General features: G+C 46.0%; 1 protein-coding gene across 3 annotated transcripts in view; it reads left to right on the top strand.

The window, feature by feature from the left end:
* Window positions 1-17401, top strand: part of PLCL1 (phospholipase C like 1 (inactive)) — a 654229-nt gene that overhangs the window by 631127 nt on the left and 5701 nt on the right. The gene's annotated exons all lie outside the window — the stretch shown is intronic.

The following is a 17401-nucleotide window of genomic DNA, read 5'->3' as shown; positions in this document are numbered from 1 at the left end:
TGATCCTATTTTTGTGTCCTTATCTGAGGGTCAGTCTTGTGATATGAACTACAATGATGGCAAGGTTCATACTATGAAAATGCTCCAACTACTACTACTACTACTATTTATCACTTCTAGAGCACTGAAAAGGTGTACCCGGCATTCTTCAGTTTCCCTTTCCCCCTTTCATCTACTTACCTGATTTTCTTTTCTTTTTTTTTTTTTTTTATTTATAATTTTGAATACTTTACAATATCCAAGAGTTCAAAAGAAAAAAGGATATCACATAAAATAAAGTAATACATAATCAAATCATACATACAAAGTTCCTTTCAAGCCCACATTAATGGGGAGTATATCTTGCTATTTCTAAAAATAAAGTTCAGGGAATATAAAGAATGGTAATTCTTGGTTCATAATTATGAACCCTGAATCATTCCTTAATCTAGGATACTGTTATATTAATTCTCCTCATATTTCTCAGTAAGGTGAAACAAATCTCATTTCTATTTCTTTTCTCTTGCAATTAAGAATTGTTGTAGTTGTATTGGATCCCAAAAAGAATATTCGATATCTTGTAGTTTAATCATACATTTACAAGGAAATTTCAGGTAAAAGGATGCATCCAGTGCCAATACTCTATCCTTCAATTTCAAAAATTCTTTCCTCCTCAACTGTGTGGTTCTGGATACATCCGGAAAGATCCTGACCAAATCCCCGCAAAATTTTGTTAACCTATTTTTGAAATAAAGTCTCATTATCAACATTTTATCCATCTCGCTCATGCATGTTATTACCAGGGTGGACCGAGTCTGAATCACATCCTGTGTGTCTTCTAGAAATTCAGTCAAATTTACCTCTGGTGTGGTCAGATGGTCCTCCCCCTGGGCAGATTCAAGTTTTTTTAAAGGAATATAGTAATAATTATTTATTGGAAAATTCTCTGCATTGGCCAATCTCAGTACAGTGGTGCCTCGCATAACGAACGCCTCGCACAGCGAACGCTGCGCACAACGAACTTCATGTCTTGCTTCCTACAACGAACTTCGTTTCACACAACGAAGTCGCCCGAGCTGCATCCTTCCGCGCAGGCACTGCGCTTAACTGCCCTCTCTCCGCTTGGCTCCCTGTGCAGTGGTGGACCGTCGGCTCGCAGGGGCCCGGCGCCTACTGCTGATGCGTTGGGGGGGGCGGAGCTACTCTCGCCGCTTCCCCGATGCTAGAAAAATAACAGCTTTGTTCTCTCTCACCATTGGCATTCTGTTTACATATTGAAAGAAACAGGAAAAAAAAAGCTTATCCATTAAGACCATTTTGTAATAAGTATAAACTAGTATTATAGACAGAATGATCTGCCCAAGGAAATGGACAACATTTTCAACCATGCAGGCATTTAAAAAATGAACAATTAAGTCCCAGTTTTTGCCGCTGAGACTCTGCCCTCTCTCACTGTAAAATTAGACTCTACTTAGTCTGTCTTTAAATTTAAAAAATGTGTGTTGTTTTAAAAAACAATTATGTTTTTAGATGTATCTAAATAAAAATAATAACAAAAAATTTATCTTTTTTTATGTCATCTTAGCATATTTTATGCTACAGAACGAATTATTTTTTTTAACATGTATTGTTATGGGAAAACGCGTTTCACATAACGAACTTTTCGCATAACAAACTTGCTCCTGGAACGAATTAAGTTCGTTGTGTGAGGCACCACTGTACTTCTTTAAAGAATTTCCTTAATAAAATCTCAGGTGACAACAAGTGAGTTACTGGAAAATTGACCAAGCATAGATTTTTCACTCTATTCATATTTTCCATAGATTCAATTTTAGAATGTATTACAGTTGAATCTTTAACAGCTGATACAGAGACAGCTTGCAAATTATTACATTGATTTTCCACCACATTTAGTCGTTTATCCAAACAACCTAGGTTAGCATCCACATTTTCTAATTTAGAAGAAACTGACTGGGAATAATCTCCCATTTGCTTCATCGTTGTCCTGAGAAACCCTTCAACCCGAAATTCCAGTATGACCCTCTCTTACTCTATCCACTAACAAATTGTACCTAAACACTTATAACTTTCCTTAAACTAAACTACTGTATTTCCCCCTTCTCTCCTTCTGCTTACTCTCCCTGTATTTAATTCTCTCCAAAAACTATAAATCCAATCACTAATCCTGTTGTACTACTTATATGTCTAGTTACTCCCCACTGTGTATGTTCAATTGTAAACCATTCTGAGCTATTGGGAGGACGGGATAAAAATCTAAATAAATAAATAAATAAAAACCCTAGATATACCTAACCATAAGTCTTTTAAGGTAATATCCTGTGTTTCTTCTGTTCGTGTGCTTTCATCCACTCCACCAGAAAATATCAAAGGTTTAGGTATTTCGGCATATATTAATTTACTTGAATGGGTGGATGAAATCACTTGAGCATCAAATGTAGCGGGGGTTATATTCCCACTATCACTGGGTACCGGATGAAGGGGAGGAGTACGATTGAGAGGAATCATTGAGGCTCCTGACAAAGAGGAATCTGCATCTGGTGGTATCACTGGTGGATTATCCGAAAATAATAATAAATGTCTGTCCATTGGACCCGATACCACTGGTGTAGAGCTTTTAGGTTTTATCATTCTTTTACCCATATTCTTAAAGTCATATAAAAGTATATAGAAAGATTTTATAAATTACCAGACCAGCTTCCAGCTCCCGGGCTCCTCGTGGCTCCAAGGGGCTCGCTGCGGCCGCAACTGCGGCGGCGGCTTGATTTTAAGGCTGTGGAGACGGACCCAGTGATCAAGGGGTTCGTCTCTGTGAGTGCCTGCACGGCTGGTAGGAAAAAGCAGCAAACCACTGCTGCGGGTGAGCAGGAAGCAGACGATCCTCTCAGGCTGTATCCTCAGTGGCAAGTCTCCCGAGTTCAGCCGCGGCGGCGGCTTGATTTTAAGGCTGTGGAGACGGACCCGGTGATCAAGGGGTCCGTCTCTGTGAGTGCCTGCATGGCTGGTAGGAAAAAGCAGCAAACCGCTGCTGCGGGTGAGCAGGAAGCAGACAATCCTCTCAGGCTGTATCCTCAGTGGCAAGTCTCCCCCTGATTTTCTTTTCATAATCTTACATCCCTAGTCTTCCCCCATCTGTGTTTCATTCCTTCCCCAGTCTCCTATCTCCTATCATATTTCATTCACTTTCTAGATTCTCATTTCTACCCTCTGCACTTATTTCCTCCCAAGCCTCATATACCAACCATGCCTATTCTCTGCCCTACTACTACTACTAATTACTTATATAGTGCTGAAAGGCATATGCAGCGCTATACATTTTGACATTTTTAGATGGTCCCTGCTCAGAAGAGCTTATAATCTAACTTGGACAGACAGACATGACATAGAGGGTAGGGGATACAGAACCCAAGGTGAGAGGAGTTAGGAGTCTAAAGCACTCTCAAAAAGGTGGGCTTTTAAATGGGCCTTGAACACTGCCAGAGATGGAGCCTGCCGTAGGGATTCGGGCAGCTTGTTCCAAGCATATGGTGCAGCAAGGCAGAAGGGATAAATTCTGGAGTTGGCAGTTGAATAGAAAGGCACAGATAGGAGGGACTTACCAGCTAAACAGAGCTCCTAGGGGTGGGGGGATCATAGGGGAAGATAAATGAAGAGAGATAGTGAGGGGCAGCTGAGTGAATGCATTTGTAGGTCAGTAAGAGGAGTTTGAGTTGTATTCGGAAACGGATGGGAAGCCATTGAAGTGACTTTAGGAGAGGTGTAACATGAATAAAGCGGCTCTCCCGGAATATGAGTCGTGCAGAATTCTGGATGGATAGGAGGAAGTGAATTGGATAAGTGGAAGGCTTGAGAGTAGCGAGTTGCAGTAGTCATAAGTGTGAGGTGATGAGGGCATGGTTAAGTGTTTTGGTAGTGTGCTCAGAGAGGAAGGGTCAGATTTTGAGTATTATAGAGGAAGAAACGGCAAATTTTAGCGATATTTTATCTAGGTAGTGAAGGAGAGAGAAGTCAAAGATGCCCCCAAGATTATGAGTAGACAAAATAGGAAGGATTAGAATGTTGTCCACAGAGAAGGAGAACGAGGGAAGCAGAGAGCTGAGTTTAAGCGGGAAGATGAGCAACTCTGTTTTAGCCATATTCAATTTTAGATGGCGGTGAGACATCCAGGTGGCAATGTCATACGGGCAGGCTTAGACTCTGGTCTGGGTTTCAGTAGAGATATTTGGTGCAGAGAGGTAGATCTGGGAGTCATCAGCATAGAGGTGATACTGGAAGCCATGGGAGGTGATCAGCACTCCAAGTGAGCATGTATAGATTGAGAAAAGGAATGGTCCCAAGATAGAGCCTTGAGGTACACCAATCGATAGTGTGAAGGCTGTGGAGGAGGAACCAACTATTGCATATACTGAAGGTGCGATGGGAGAGATAGGAAGAAAACCAGGAGAACCCTGGAATCCCAACAAGGACAGTGTATCAAGGAGTAGGCGGTGATCAACAGTACCAAAGGCGGCAGACAGATTGAGAATGATGAGGATAGAGTAGAGGTCTTTGGCCAAGAACAGGTCATTGGAAACTTTAGTAAGGGCAGTTTCTGCGGAATGCAGCAGGCGAAAGCCTGACTGAAGTGGATCCAGAATAGCATGGGATAAAAGGAAGGCTATGCAACAGCGGTGAACAAGCATGTTCAAGTAACTTGGATAAGAAAGGGAGAAGGGAGATGGGGTGAAAATTGGAGAGACATGTAGGGTCTAGTGAGGGTTTCTTGAGGAGGGATGTGATGACGACATGTTTGAGGGCATCAGAGAAAGTTGCAGTAGAGAACAATAGGTTGAGAATGTGACAGATAGGAGGGATGACAGAGGGCAAGATAGCACCAAGTTGCACAGGGACAGAAATCAAACCCATCCCTGCCCATCTTAACTAGGAGTCAAATCCATCCCCGCTGGAATCAAATTCATCCCTGCCCATCCCCGCTGAAATCAAATCCATCCCCGCCTGTCCTTATAAACTTCAGAAGTAGTTATTTCATTTAAATATGCTACTGAATTAAAGGCTCTGGTAGAGACCCATTTACAAATAAACAAAGACACTTTATTAATTTGGAAATATTAATTGGGAAGAATATATACTTTGTAAATGGGTTTCTACCAGAGCCTCTAATGTAAATATAAAATATAAATACTCAGCTGATGAGGACCCCCAAGCTGTCAGCTGAGGATTTCCTCTGCAGTTGGCCGGGGGTCCCTTTTGCCAAGCTTGGCAGGCAGCAGTAGCATCCCTGAGTCACAGATACTGGCACCTCAGTGGTTCATGGATGCTGCCAGCGACTGCTGTGCTTGATGGAGGGGAGCTCTGGCTGACTCTAGAGGAGGTCCTCTGCTGGTGGTGCTTGAGGATCCCCACCAGCCACAGCAAGGGTCAGCAAGTACTTCAATATTGTAGAAATAAAACCAGAAATGCATTTCCTTTTCTTTTGAACACAATACAAAGACATCTGCTATATACATTTCCCAAAGCTAACATATTTTAGTCAATAAATTCTGTTTTTTATCCTTTGTTGTCTGGAGACTTATTTTTCCATCAAGTTGGTCCCAGTTACTTTTTTCTGCTTTCCCATCTTCTATAAATTCTTCTGTTGCTGTCCATTTGTTCCTCCTATCATGGTCCAGCATTTATCCCTCTCTCATCCCCTAGACCATGTGCAACATCTTTCGCCCTTGCCCACCAGCCCCATGCCCAACATTTCTCCTTCTATCACCCCTCTCCAGCACCATGCCACATCTTTCCCTCCATTCCCTTCACCACTATATCCAACATTCCTCGCGCTTGCATTTCTTTCAATCTGTCCCACTTTCACCACATTTCTCCACCATAATATTTCCACCACTATAAATTGTAATGTAATATATGCTTTCTTTCCCTTTAACATCTTCCCTGCCTTCTTGCATTCATTAGCTAGCCTGGATGTAATTCTCCTTCCTTCTCCCTTGATCTTTCCCAACTCTTCTCCTTCCTCCCTCTGCCCCAGCACTATTCACTCCTACCCCCCCAACAGCTAAGCTTTTGAACCTGTTTTACTCCTCCCTTTGCTACAGTCACAGCTCAGCTCTTTAACCTGAGCTGATGGGAATTAGGTCCCCATTTGCACTTTGTTCTCCCTTCACTGTGGCTAAGGTTCAGCTTTTGTCCTGGGTCCCCTTTGGCACCCTACTTCTTTCTATGTGGCTCTTCTTCCTTCACATTGATTCCACTGCTCCAATTCAATTATTGACTCCAGATAACAGCAGGGGTTGAAGGCAGCTTGAGCCGAGAGGCTTGTCTTCTTTTCCTGCCTATAGTACGCCACACGACTCGGAAGTCTTCCCCCGACGTCAGAGCTGACATCAGAGGGAAGGCTTCACGTCAGTCACATGCAGCATGCAGGGCAGCGGGCTATCTGTATTCTGTGTGGGTGACCAAGGTCAGGTGTTTTGATAGGAATAAATGTTGAGAAGCATACAGTGTGCTTTGTGTAGTTTAATTTTGTGGTTAACCATTATGTGTTGTTAATAAGATTATATTGTGTGTATATATGAAAAATGAATGGAAAAAATGATATTACAATTAGTACTATTATGGGGGTAGGGTCTGGGGCAGAGATTGGGTGGGGTCTGGGGCAGAGCTTTCGGGTCCCCCCCCAAACATGCTGCCTGTGTCTAGAATGACTACTGTATTTGTTCAATATGTTTTATTAGAATTTTCAGAAAGCATAGTACAATACAGAAAAGAAAAACAGGGACCAACAGGTATACACTCTCTTGCAGGGCGATCAAAATTCAGACAGAAGGGGAAGATAAGAACTTAATACATACAGTTATTTGAATAAAGTTGGGATTAAGTATGGTAACATCTATGAAATGAAAATAACCAGGTGGATTGCTGGAATGGTGTCTCAGGGTGAGGAAGGATCTATACTTCTACTAAGTCTAAGGCCTTCTTCCATTAAACTGCGATAGCAGTTTGTAGCACGGGGAGCCGCGCTGAATGCCCTTCGCTGCTCCCGACGCGCTGAATGCCCTTCGCTGCTCCCGACGCTTATAGGAACTCAATGAGTAGTGGGAGCAGTGCACCTCTCTGCGCTAAAAACTGCTAGCGCAGTTTGATAGAAGAGACCCTAAGTATCTTAATAAAAAATTCTGCCCACAACTTAGCCTGTGTTTTAGATTTTGGTCCCTTATGTGATTGAGTTTGACACCCCTGCTGTAAACAGTGTCTGGAAAAAATGGGACCCTCTTACATGGCTTCAAAATACTTTGCAATTGTTTAAACTTTTAGTATGACCTTTGAAAATACATTAGTATAATGGGTTCTATTTAGTTAATTCATAATTTATGTTCAAAGTGTCCTTCAACCTTGACATGTTCATGAAGTCTTCAATGCCACTGAGCTATTGGCTCAATTAATTCTGGGATTTCATTAATTAAGAGCTAACTGTTTTGCAAGCTTGATGCACTGGAGCTCCATCTTGTTGAAAAATAAAGTATTCAAAAATGTCTTGATATTCTAGGCAGAAGTTTCTGCTGCAGTAGGATGTTTTGTGATTACTTGGAAAAACAAGGTCCCATTTTTACCGGACACCATGTAGAATACCATAAAGTATGCGCTTATCTTCATCATTCAGGTACCCAGAGGTCTTTGGCCTGCCTAAATTGTGGGCACATAGTCACAACCACCCTCCGGCCGCCGCTGGTCTGAGTGGCATGTGACAGGTTTTAGCATGCGCCTCTAGGAGTCGCAAAGATTTTAGGAGACTACTGAGTACTGGTGTTTAACCATTAAGACACCACATACCATATGTAACTGAAATATGAACTAGGCTTTATTATAACTCAGTTCAAAAAGGTATCTGACTTTTCCAAGCCTCAAAAGAAAGTCCAAAGAGAACAATTCAAAAGACAAAAATCAGAATACAATTCACAGTGTCAGAATGCTCCCAATCAAAGGAAATTTCAGCATCTGTTCATACTTGTAACAAACAAAAGAAAAAATGTTTGGAAACAGTTCCTGGGTTTCTCTGTGTCTCAGTCTTCCCTTCAGGTGTGTCTTTATTCAGGTGTTCTTTAAGCCACATGTAGGGCAGGCATAAGGTGACCATATGTCCTGTTTTTGGATCCCCTGTCCAGTTGTCCCCACACACAGCTTCGGGATGCCGAAATGTCCCGTTTTCAGGGACAGCATCTCGAAGTTGTGCGTGGGGAAACAGGACAGGCGATCGCTTCCTGTGCCTCCTGCCATGCAAAAAAAAACAAAAAAACGCCTCTTTTTCTGGCCTCTTTCAGCGCTGGAGGGAGGGAGAGAAGGGCAGAGACTTAGATTTGCAGTTGGGAATCTCCGGTTTATCTGCAAACCAGAGAAACAATGAAAGCAGGAAACAAGCCATTTCCTATTTGGCACAATGAAGAGGAAGACCTTCTCACTGAGGGCTGAGTGATGCACAGTCTTCAATCCCTTTCAGTGCTGATTGGTCAGAACGGTCCCTGGGGCGGGGAGGGTCATAGAAGGGTTCGTCCTCTATCTCTGATTGGGGGAGAAGAGAAAAGAAGGCATCACTCTCAGCTCCTTCTGCTACTCACAGCTAAGGCGGGAGGAGGAGCCAAGGATAGACATAGAGCTGTGCAGATGGGCGGGAAGATGGCTGCAGGGTCCACCCTCTAGCCCTGATTGGGGGAGAGGAGAAAAGAAGGAGTCACTCTCACTCCTTCTGCTACTCATAGCTAAGGTGGAGGAGGAGCCAGGGCTGGAAATGGAGCTGGGAATATGGGCGCCCGATTTAACCCTCCTCCCCCCCCTGGTCCGCCGCTGCTGCTGTTGGTAATCGCCACCCAGAAGCCTTCTTCCCAACATCAATTCTGACGTTGGAGAGGACGTTCCGGGCCAGCCAGGCAGCGATTAGCTGGCCCGGAACGTCCTCTCGGACGTCAGAATTGACGTCAGGAAGAAGACTTCTGGGCAGCGATTACCAGCAGCAGGGAGGTACAAAGGAGAGCAGTGGCAGTGGCGGACTGGGGGTGGGCGGCGGACCGGGGGGGTTAAATCGGGCACTGGAGAGAGGCTTTTTTTTTTTTTTTTTTGCGTGGCAGGGAGGCTGGCTGGCTGGCTTTGAGGGTGGGGGTGGGATAAAGTCTGGAAGGCAGTGAGAGGGACATGGGAATGAGGCACTGAGGGCACTAAGGACATAGGTTGGGGTACTAATGACATAGGAAGGAGGCACTGGGGGCACTAAGGACATAAGAAGGGGCACTAAGGACATAGGAAGGAGGCACTGCAGGCACTAAGGACATAGGAAGGAAGCACTGGGGGCACTAAGGACATAGGAAGGGGCACTAAGGACATAGGAAGGGTCTCTAAGGACATAGGAAGGAGGCACTGGGGGCACTAAGGACATAGGAAGGAGGCACTGGGGGCACTAAGGACACAGGAAGGATGCACTGGGAACACTAAGGACATAAGAAGGGGCACTAAGGACATAGGAAGGAGGCACTGAGGGCACTAAGGACATAGGAAGGAGGGAGGAAATAGAAAGGGACAATTGTTAGGCCTGAGTACAGAAAGAAATGAAAGAAAGGATACACAGTCAGAAGGAAACGCAATCAGAGACTCATGAAATCACCAGACAGGAAAGGTAGGAAAAATCACCAGACAGCAAAGGTAGAAAAAATGATTTTATTTTCAATTTAGTGATCAAAATGTGTCAGTTTTGAGAATTTATATCTGCTGTCTATATTTTGCACTATATTTGTCTATTTTTCTATAGTTACTGAGGTGACATTGTATATTTTAAAGTCATTTGCCTTGACATCTTTGAAACCCCCCAAATATAAATGATAATTAACATTTTCTCTGCGTATAGTGTGCTGTGTAGTTTTTAAAAATTTTATGGTTACCATTATGAATTAATAAGATATTTATTATGTGTACATGAAAAATGAATGGAAGAAATTGGGGGGTGGGATTGGGGGCGGGGCTATGGTGGGATTGGGGGCGGGACTGCCAATTAATAGATATCCCCTTTTGATGAAAAAAATAAATGGTCACATTAGGCAGGCAGGAAGTGCACACAGATAGAATCTTTGCAAAAGAGTTCTGTTCTTACCCTGAGTTCAAACATATAAATCTCAGTGAGTTAGAGCAGGAAAGAAAACAAAAAAAAACTTATTTTCAGAGCTGTGCTGGGCAGTGGCGTACCTAGGGTATGTGGCACCCGGGGCCCATCATTTTTTGACACCCCCCCCCCCCCCTCATGGAAAAAATTTTTTTTTTTTTTTTTTGCAATAACCATGAAATGGAATAAATGGTCAGAATAGAAACAGGCAGTGAAAATTTTCTTTTATTGAACCTCATTTATGTAACCATTATTCCAAACATAACATAACATAAATTATGTCGGAATTGTCATGACATCAGAAGTACATATGGAGTAGTTGCAGGTGATGCTTGGGACAGTTCTGATTATGTTAGTTTGGTTTTATGTGTTTTTTGAATAGAAGGGTTTTTATTTCTTTTTTTAAGGTTTTGTAGTTTGTGGTCGAGGTCAATAGGTTGTAGAGTTGGGGGTCAAGTGTTGCAGCTCGAATGGCTAGGAGGTTGTCGAACAGTTTTTTTCTTTTGACGTTTTTGGTTGGAGGGTGTGTGAATGGTGCGTGAGTTCTCCTATGTCTGTTTGAAGTGGATTGAATTATTTAGCTGAAGAAATTAGTTACCCCCCCATTCCACACACATTAATTCTCTTCCATTTTTGTTCCCATTATAAAAAAACACTGATAAGTTCCCAGGAAAAAAATACATTAAAATAAGAAGTGAAAACAAAGGCCCCTACAGATGAGAACATAACATAAGAATAGCCTAACTGGGTCACACCAATGGTCCATCATGCCCAGTAGCCCATTCTCATGGTAGCCAATAGTGCTGCCCGATTCAGAGAAAAATATTTCATTCGATTCGATTCACCCTGTTGAATCGATTTTTCGATTAGATTCACTGTTAATGACACCGCTTTTTAAGTTTAAACAAAGTATAACAATAAATTTCACAACAACAATAAATTTCACAAAGTACTTAAAAAAAAAAAATCACATTTTTCCATTAAAGCAGTTCTGGAGACATTTGCTTGAACAGTCTTTTTTCCCAGTCCATAAGCAAGCAATATGAAAAAGATTTCCTTAATTATCTACTCAAACATTTTTGCTATTTACTTTCATTGTACCTAGACTATTATTCAGTAGAAAAAATTTAGTTTGTTCAATCAAGCAGAACATTCACTCATAGAAGTCCAATGTCCACACAGGATTTGATTGAACAAACCATATTTTTTCTACTGAATAATAGTTTAGGTATACTGAATAGCAAAAATGTTAAAGCCACACAGAAAAGCAGTAAAAGTCAATAGGTTCTCCAAGTGGGAACAACCTGATGTCTCAGCACTTGAGGAAAAGACCACGTAATAATGTTTATAAGATAAATCATATAAATGATTATACTGAAGCAGGGTGTCCTCAGCGTGAGAGGTAAGCGAGAGGAGAGAATTCTCCAGTGCTTTACACAATAAGGCTCCTCTGCCTGCAGTGCACACCATCATAGGACACCTCAGGTGTGCTCAAATTAATCAATGTGATAAATTAAACAGTGATAAACAATTGGTCAATCACAAGAGTGCAAGATCAAACAGGTTGTTCCCACTCAGAGAACCTATTGACTTTACTGCTTTTCTGTGTGAGTAGATAATTAAGCAAATTTCTGATAGCCTACAGAACTGATTCTCACCTTCCATCCCCAGCCCCCAAGACTTACCAGACCCCCCCTGCCGATGCATTTACTTACTGCCTGAACTGGATATTAAATCGTAGGGAAGAGAGGAGAAATGCGGGGAAAGAGCCAGCCAAAACTAGTATTTGTTGCTGCTGAGTGCACCAATCCAGGGCAAGCAGACGCTTCCCCCATGTCTTAATAACAGACAATGGACTTTTCCTCCAGGAATTTGTCCAAACCTTTCTTAAAACCAGCTACGCTATCTACTTTTAACATAACTTCTGGCCACTTCATTTTTAAGCTTAGATCTTTCCTTCCAAACAGAGACCTTGCTAGATGTCAAATACAGCACAAGGTAACTTCACATGGACTTAACTGTGCAGGAAATGAATCTCCTCATACACCCACCATATAGTGCAAAAATGTGCAAAGGTCTGTTTTTTTCTTTCGATCACTACATAGCCTAATGCCACACAAGCAGCGCTGTTACAAACATATTCTGAAGGTCAATGCTAAGGTTGACAAAGTTTCCTTCCTTGGACCAGAAGGAGATACTGACAAACCACTGGAAGAGATTCTAAAACAACTACCCAGAAATAACACCCAAAGACCCACTCAGTGTGTGAACCAGTTGAGTGGAGTGGACTAACTGGGGGTGGAAATGGGCCCAGAGTTTGCTCAGCAGAATTTCCCAGACTACCTCTTCCTCTCAACACACTGACATGCTACCACCACCACCAACACTAGGAACACCTCACCGAGTATGCCAGCAATGCTTATAAACTTTATAAAACACATTATTATATTTTCTTATAAAGCATATATTTTAACTGAACTCAGCCTTGCCATTCACAAAAATAGAAAAGTTCCCATTTCAAGCTGTCTCATGTACACTTTTCAAATCTAACATATTGTAATCACAAAACAGAAAATAAAATTATTTTTTCTACCTTTTGTTCTCTGATCAATATTCAAATCTTGTTGGTCCCAGGCTCTTGTTGTCTTGCTTGCCAGGGTCTCCTTTCTCCGTGCTAACCATCCGTCTGCCATCTCTGTTCTCCCCTTCCGTTTCCCTTCCCTCTCCCGGAGATCTGGCATCTTTCCTTTTTTTTGTCTCCATCCACAGATTCACCTTTTCTCAACTCCCCACCACCCCAGGATCCACCATCTCTCCCTTTCTGTTCCCAACTATCCTCCTATCCAGTATCTCTATCCCCCCTCCACACCATCCCCTGTTTCCAAGTTCTCTCCCTTTCTGTTCCTTCCCTCCCTAAATCCCATTATGCACCATCTCTCTCCCACTCCTCTGTTTTTAGACCCATTATTTCTAACCCCCAAAGTCTGGCATATGCACGTATCTTTGAACCCCCCCTTCCCTCTCTCCCTCTGTGTACTTTTACACCAGGACCCCCCTCCCCCGAAGGTCTGTCCCCCCTCAGAAGGGCTACACCCCACCCCTGAAGACCTGCACCCCCCGAAGGACTTTACCTCCCACCCGAAGGTCTGTCCCCCTCTGAACGCCTAAACCCCACCCCTGAAGGCCTGCACCCTCCCCGAAGGATTGTACCCCCCACCCGAAGGTCTGTCCCCCCCTGAAGGCCTGCACCCATCCCGAAGGCCTGCACCCACCCCGAATGCCTGCACCCACCCCGAAGGCCTGCACCCACCCCGAAGGCCTGCACCCCCGAAGGCCTGTCCCCCCCCCCTTGAAGGCCTGACCCCCCTTGAAGGCCTGCCTGCTTGTCCCCCCTTGAAGGCCTATCCCCCCTTAAAGGTCTGCCTGTCCCACCCCCTTGTAGGCCTGTCCCCCCTTAAAGGTCTGCCTGTCCCACCCCCTTGTAGGCCTGTCCCCCCCTTGAAGGCCTGACCCCCCCTTGAAGGCCTGTCTGCTTGTCCCCCCTTGAAGGCCTGTCCCCCCCCTTGAAGGTTGGCACCCCCCCAAAGGCCTGCACCCCCTTGAAGGCCTGTCCCACCCCCTTGTAGGCCTGTCCCCCCCTTGAAGGCCTGCCTGCTTGTCCCCCCTTGAAGGCCTGTCCCCCCCCTTGAAGGCCTGCACCCCCCCTTGAAGGTTGGCACCCCCCCCAAAGGCCTGCACCCCCTTGAAGGCCTGTCCCACCCCCTTGTAGGCCTGTCCCCCCCTTGAAGGCCTGCCTGCCTGTCCCCCCCTTGAAGGCCTGCACCCCCTTGAAGGTCTGCACCCCCCCCCCGAAGGCCTGCACCCCCCCGAAGGCCTGTCCCCCCCACTTGAAGGCCTGCCTGCCTGTCCCCCCCTTGAAGGCCTGCACCCCCTTGAAGGTCGGCACCCCCCCTGAAGGCATGCACCCCCCCTGAAGGCCTGTCCCCCCTTGAAGGCCTGTCCCCCCCCTTGTAGGCCTGCACCCCCTTGTAGGCCTGTCCCCCCCCCTTGTAGGCCTGTCCCCCCCCTTGAAGGCCTGCCTGCCTGTCCCCCCCTTGAAGGCCTGCACCCCCTTGAAGGTCTGCACCCCCCCCCCCCGAAGACCTGCACCCCCCCTTGAAGGCCTGCCTGCCTGTCACCCCCCCTCCCCCTTGAAAGTCTGCCTGCCTGCCCGCCCGCCCCACCCTGAAGGCCTGATGCCCCGACCCACTCCGAAGGACCATTCGCCCCCCTGGCCTCCCCGCACTACCTATGAAGCAGCCGCAGCAGGATCGCGACGTCAGCTATCTTTGCGCTGCTTAGGAGCTGCTTCCTGCGCCGGGCTACCTTAAGCTACTGCCCCCCCCACGCCCGAAGGACCGCTCGCCCCACTGACCTTCCAGCACACCTATGAAGCAGCCCGCAGCAGGATCACGACGTCAGCAATCCCTCAGCTGCTTGGGCGCTGCTTCCTGCGCTGCGGTCCCGCCCCCTCCTCTGACGTCAGAGGAGGGACGGGACCGCGGCGCAGGAAGCAGCGCCCAAGCAGCTGAGGGATTGCTGACGTCGCGATCCTGCTGCGGGCTGCTTCATAGGTGTGCTGGAAGGTCAGTGGGGCGAGCGGTCCTTCGGGCGTGGGGGGGACTGAGCGGCAAGGCCGGGAACACCCCCTCAGGGCTGGTACCCGGGGCGGCCCGCCCCCCCCGCCCCCCCCTAGGTACGCCACTGGTGCTGGGCTAATCAGCACAGCTCCTGTGCTTCTGCACTAGCCAGTCTCTTACAGAAGCCCAGAGAAAAGAAAAAACAAAACAAAACACAAGAAAAATAAAACTTTCAATGATTCCTCCTAGAACCTGGGTATCACACCATACTGTGTAGCAAAGAGTTCCTTATTATAAAAGAAGCAACTCAAAGTCTCTAGCATTGGTCATCAGCAAGAGGCAAAACTACACCACTTTTAAACACGGTCGGAATTTCATAATAATCTCACTTGCCTTAGTTCAAACAGGCCTCTATGGCTTATTGGTCTCCATGGCTTATGACAAATCACCTGTTGCCTGACCCTCAGCCCTGGCTTCTCCCTGGCCATGTGGCTTGGATACTTCCTCAGTTTTTTCCTGTCCTAGGACACCTCCTTCCCTCTTAGCAGTGCAGCTAGCATTTAATATGCAAGTGCCTCACCCCCAACCACCAGGTGAAAGAGTTCTACGGCACTCTGCAGCTGCCTGCTTCCTGATTAAAACTATTTACTTTCAGTTCAATTGTATTGCACTTCAGACCCATCTGCTCTCTTGCTTCCTCTGGTACTTCTGGAGAAAACACCAGTTTCAGGATTTTCTGGTTTTCTCAAAGCTGGAATGTCTCTAACAGCCTCAACTGGCTCTGCTACCTTAGAGACAATCCTAGCAGGCATACTCTGCATACCAAAACATATAAATCCATTTAGGCTAGTAGTCTGTAAAGGAAAGTAGAAAGCACTTATTCTCCTACTAGGCATTTGCCAGGTGCCTAATTGCAGATACCCTGTTATAGAATTGTTCTTTATGTGGATAGTTCCAGTCCTCTACTAAATGGATATTGGCAGAGTACTTGACAGATTTTTCACAGTTCACTGTCTGAATAGGGGCTGAAAATCTACAGGTATAAGTGCCGAAAAAGGGCCCACTGAGCTGATCGCTGCAGCTAAGCGGCCCCAGCAACCTGCCTACTGCCTACTGCAACTGTCGCTGCAGGAGAGATGGCTCATCTCTCCTGCCGCGATGGTGATCGCCCACCCCCCTCCGAACCGTGGCACTTCAGGGTGAGCATTGCTGCAGGGCATCTCCCCTGCTGGCGATCCTCACCCCGAAGTGCTGCGGTTCAGAGGGGGGTGGGCTTTCACCATCGTGGCAGGAGAGATGAGCCATCTCTCCTGCAGCGATTAGCCCTTCCCCGCGACTCAATCCGGGCAGGAGAGAGCCCAAGCCCTCCTGGCTCTGCCGATCTGATTGGGCCAGGAGAGAGCCCAAGTCCTCCTGGCCTCCGCCAGCCGCAACCCTCCCTGAAGAAGATCGGGGCAAGAGGGAGCCTAAGCCCTCTTGCCCTGCCAGCCACGACCCTCCCCAACGAAGATCGGGGCAAGAGGTAGCCCAAGCCCTCTTGCCCCGCCAGCCGCGACCCTCACCGATGAAGATCAGGGCAAGAGGGAGCCCAAGCCCTCTTGCCCCACCAGCCGTGTCCCTCCTCAACAAAGATCTGGGCAGGAAGGAGCCCAACCCCTCCTGCCCAGGTGAACCCCCCTACCCCCCACCCCCACTAAGATATGGGCAGGAGGGATCCCAGGCCCTCCTGCCCTCTATGCACCCCCCTCCCATGATCGCCCCCCTGCTTACCCCTCGACCCACCCCTAATCCCCCTCCCCGTACCTGTAGAAGATGTCCGGACAGACGGATCCCAAGCCCGTCCGGCAGGCCAGCCATCCCACGAATGGCTGGCCTTAGGGCCTGATTGGCCTAGGCGCCTCAAACCCCGCCCACTGGTGGGGCCTGAGGCGCCTTGGCCAACCGGAATCGGCCCAGTAGTATCTGAACTTTTACCGCAGCAGCTGGCAATAAAAAAAGGTATGTCTGAACATTCCCTGGTGACTGTTTGGGAGCTAGCAGTCCTGTTGTCATGGTGAGGGCTTGAAGGAAATGATGTGGCAAATAACACATGATAAGAACAACCAAGTAAAAACAGCTAATAGAATGACAACAGAAAAAAAGTGAACCCATAAATGCAAATGACTGCTACCTGAGTATATATTCATTACTGGAAGCAGATAAATGTTATCCCTGTTAATAGACAGAGGCTTTAAGACCTAATTTTTAGAGAGAAGTTAAGTGTTATGATAACAATTATTAAGGAAACTTTATTGAAGAGCATATACTATGACCCAAAAGCAATGGGGAGCTTTGGGGGTATAAACCCTCTTCTTCAAGCTGCTAAAAAGCATGATAAAACAATTAGCAGAAAAGATGTAGCAGGATGGATCACAGGCCAAGATGCTTATAATTTACACAAACCTGCTAGGGTCCATTTTAAAAGAAACAAAACAATCATGTTAGACGTAGATGCACAATGGCAAGGTGATTTAACTGATATGTCTGCCTTGGCCCATTATAACAATGGTTATAAATACATCTTAACGACGGTAGGTATCCTGTTAAAATATGCTTGGGTCATGAGTTTAAAAATGAAAACTGGTCATAAAGTTGCCAAAGCCTT

This window comes from Geotrypetes seraphini, chromosome 5 (assembly GCF_902459505.1).
Source record: "Geotrypetes seraphini chromosome 5, aGeoSer1.1, whole genome shotgun sequence".
NCBI lineage: Eukaryota > Metazoa > Chordata > Amphibia > Gymnophiona > Dermophiidae > Geotrypetes > Geotrypetes seraphini.
The sequence above is the reverse complement of the archived record's forward strand: the minus strand, read 5'-3'. Positions and strand labels throughout refer to the sequence as shown.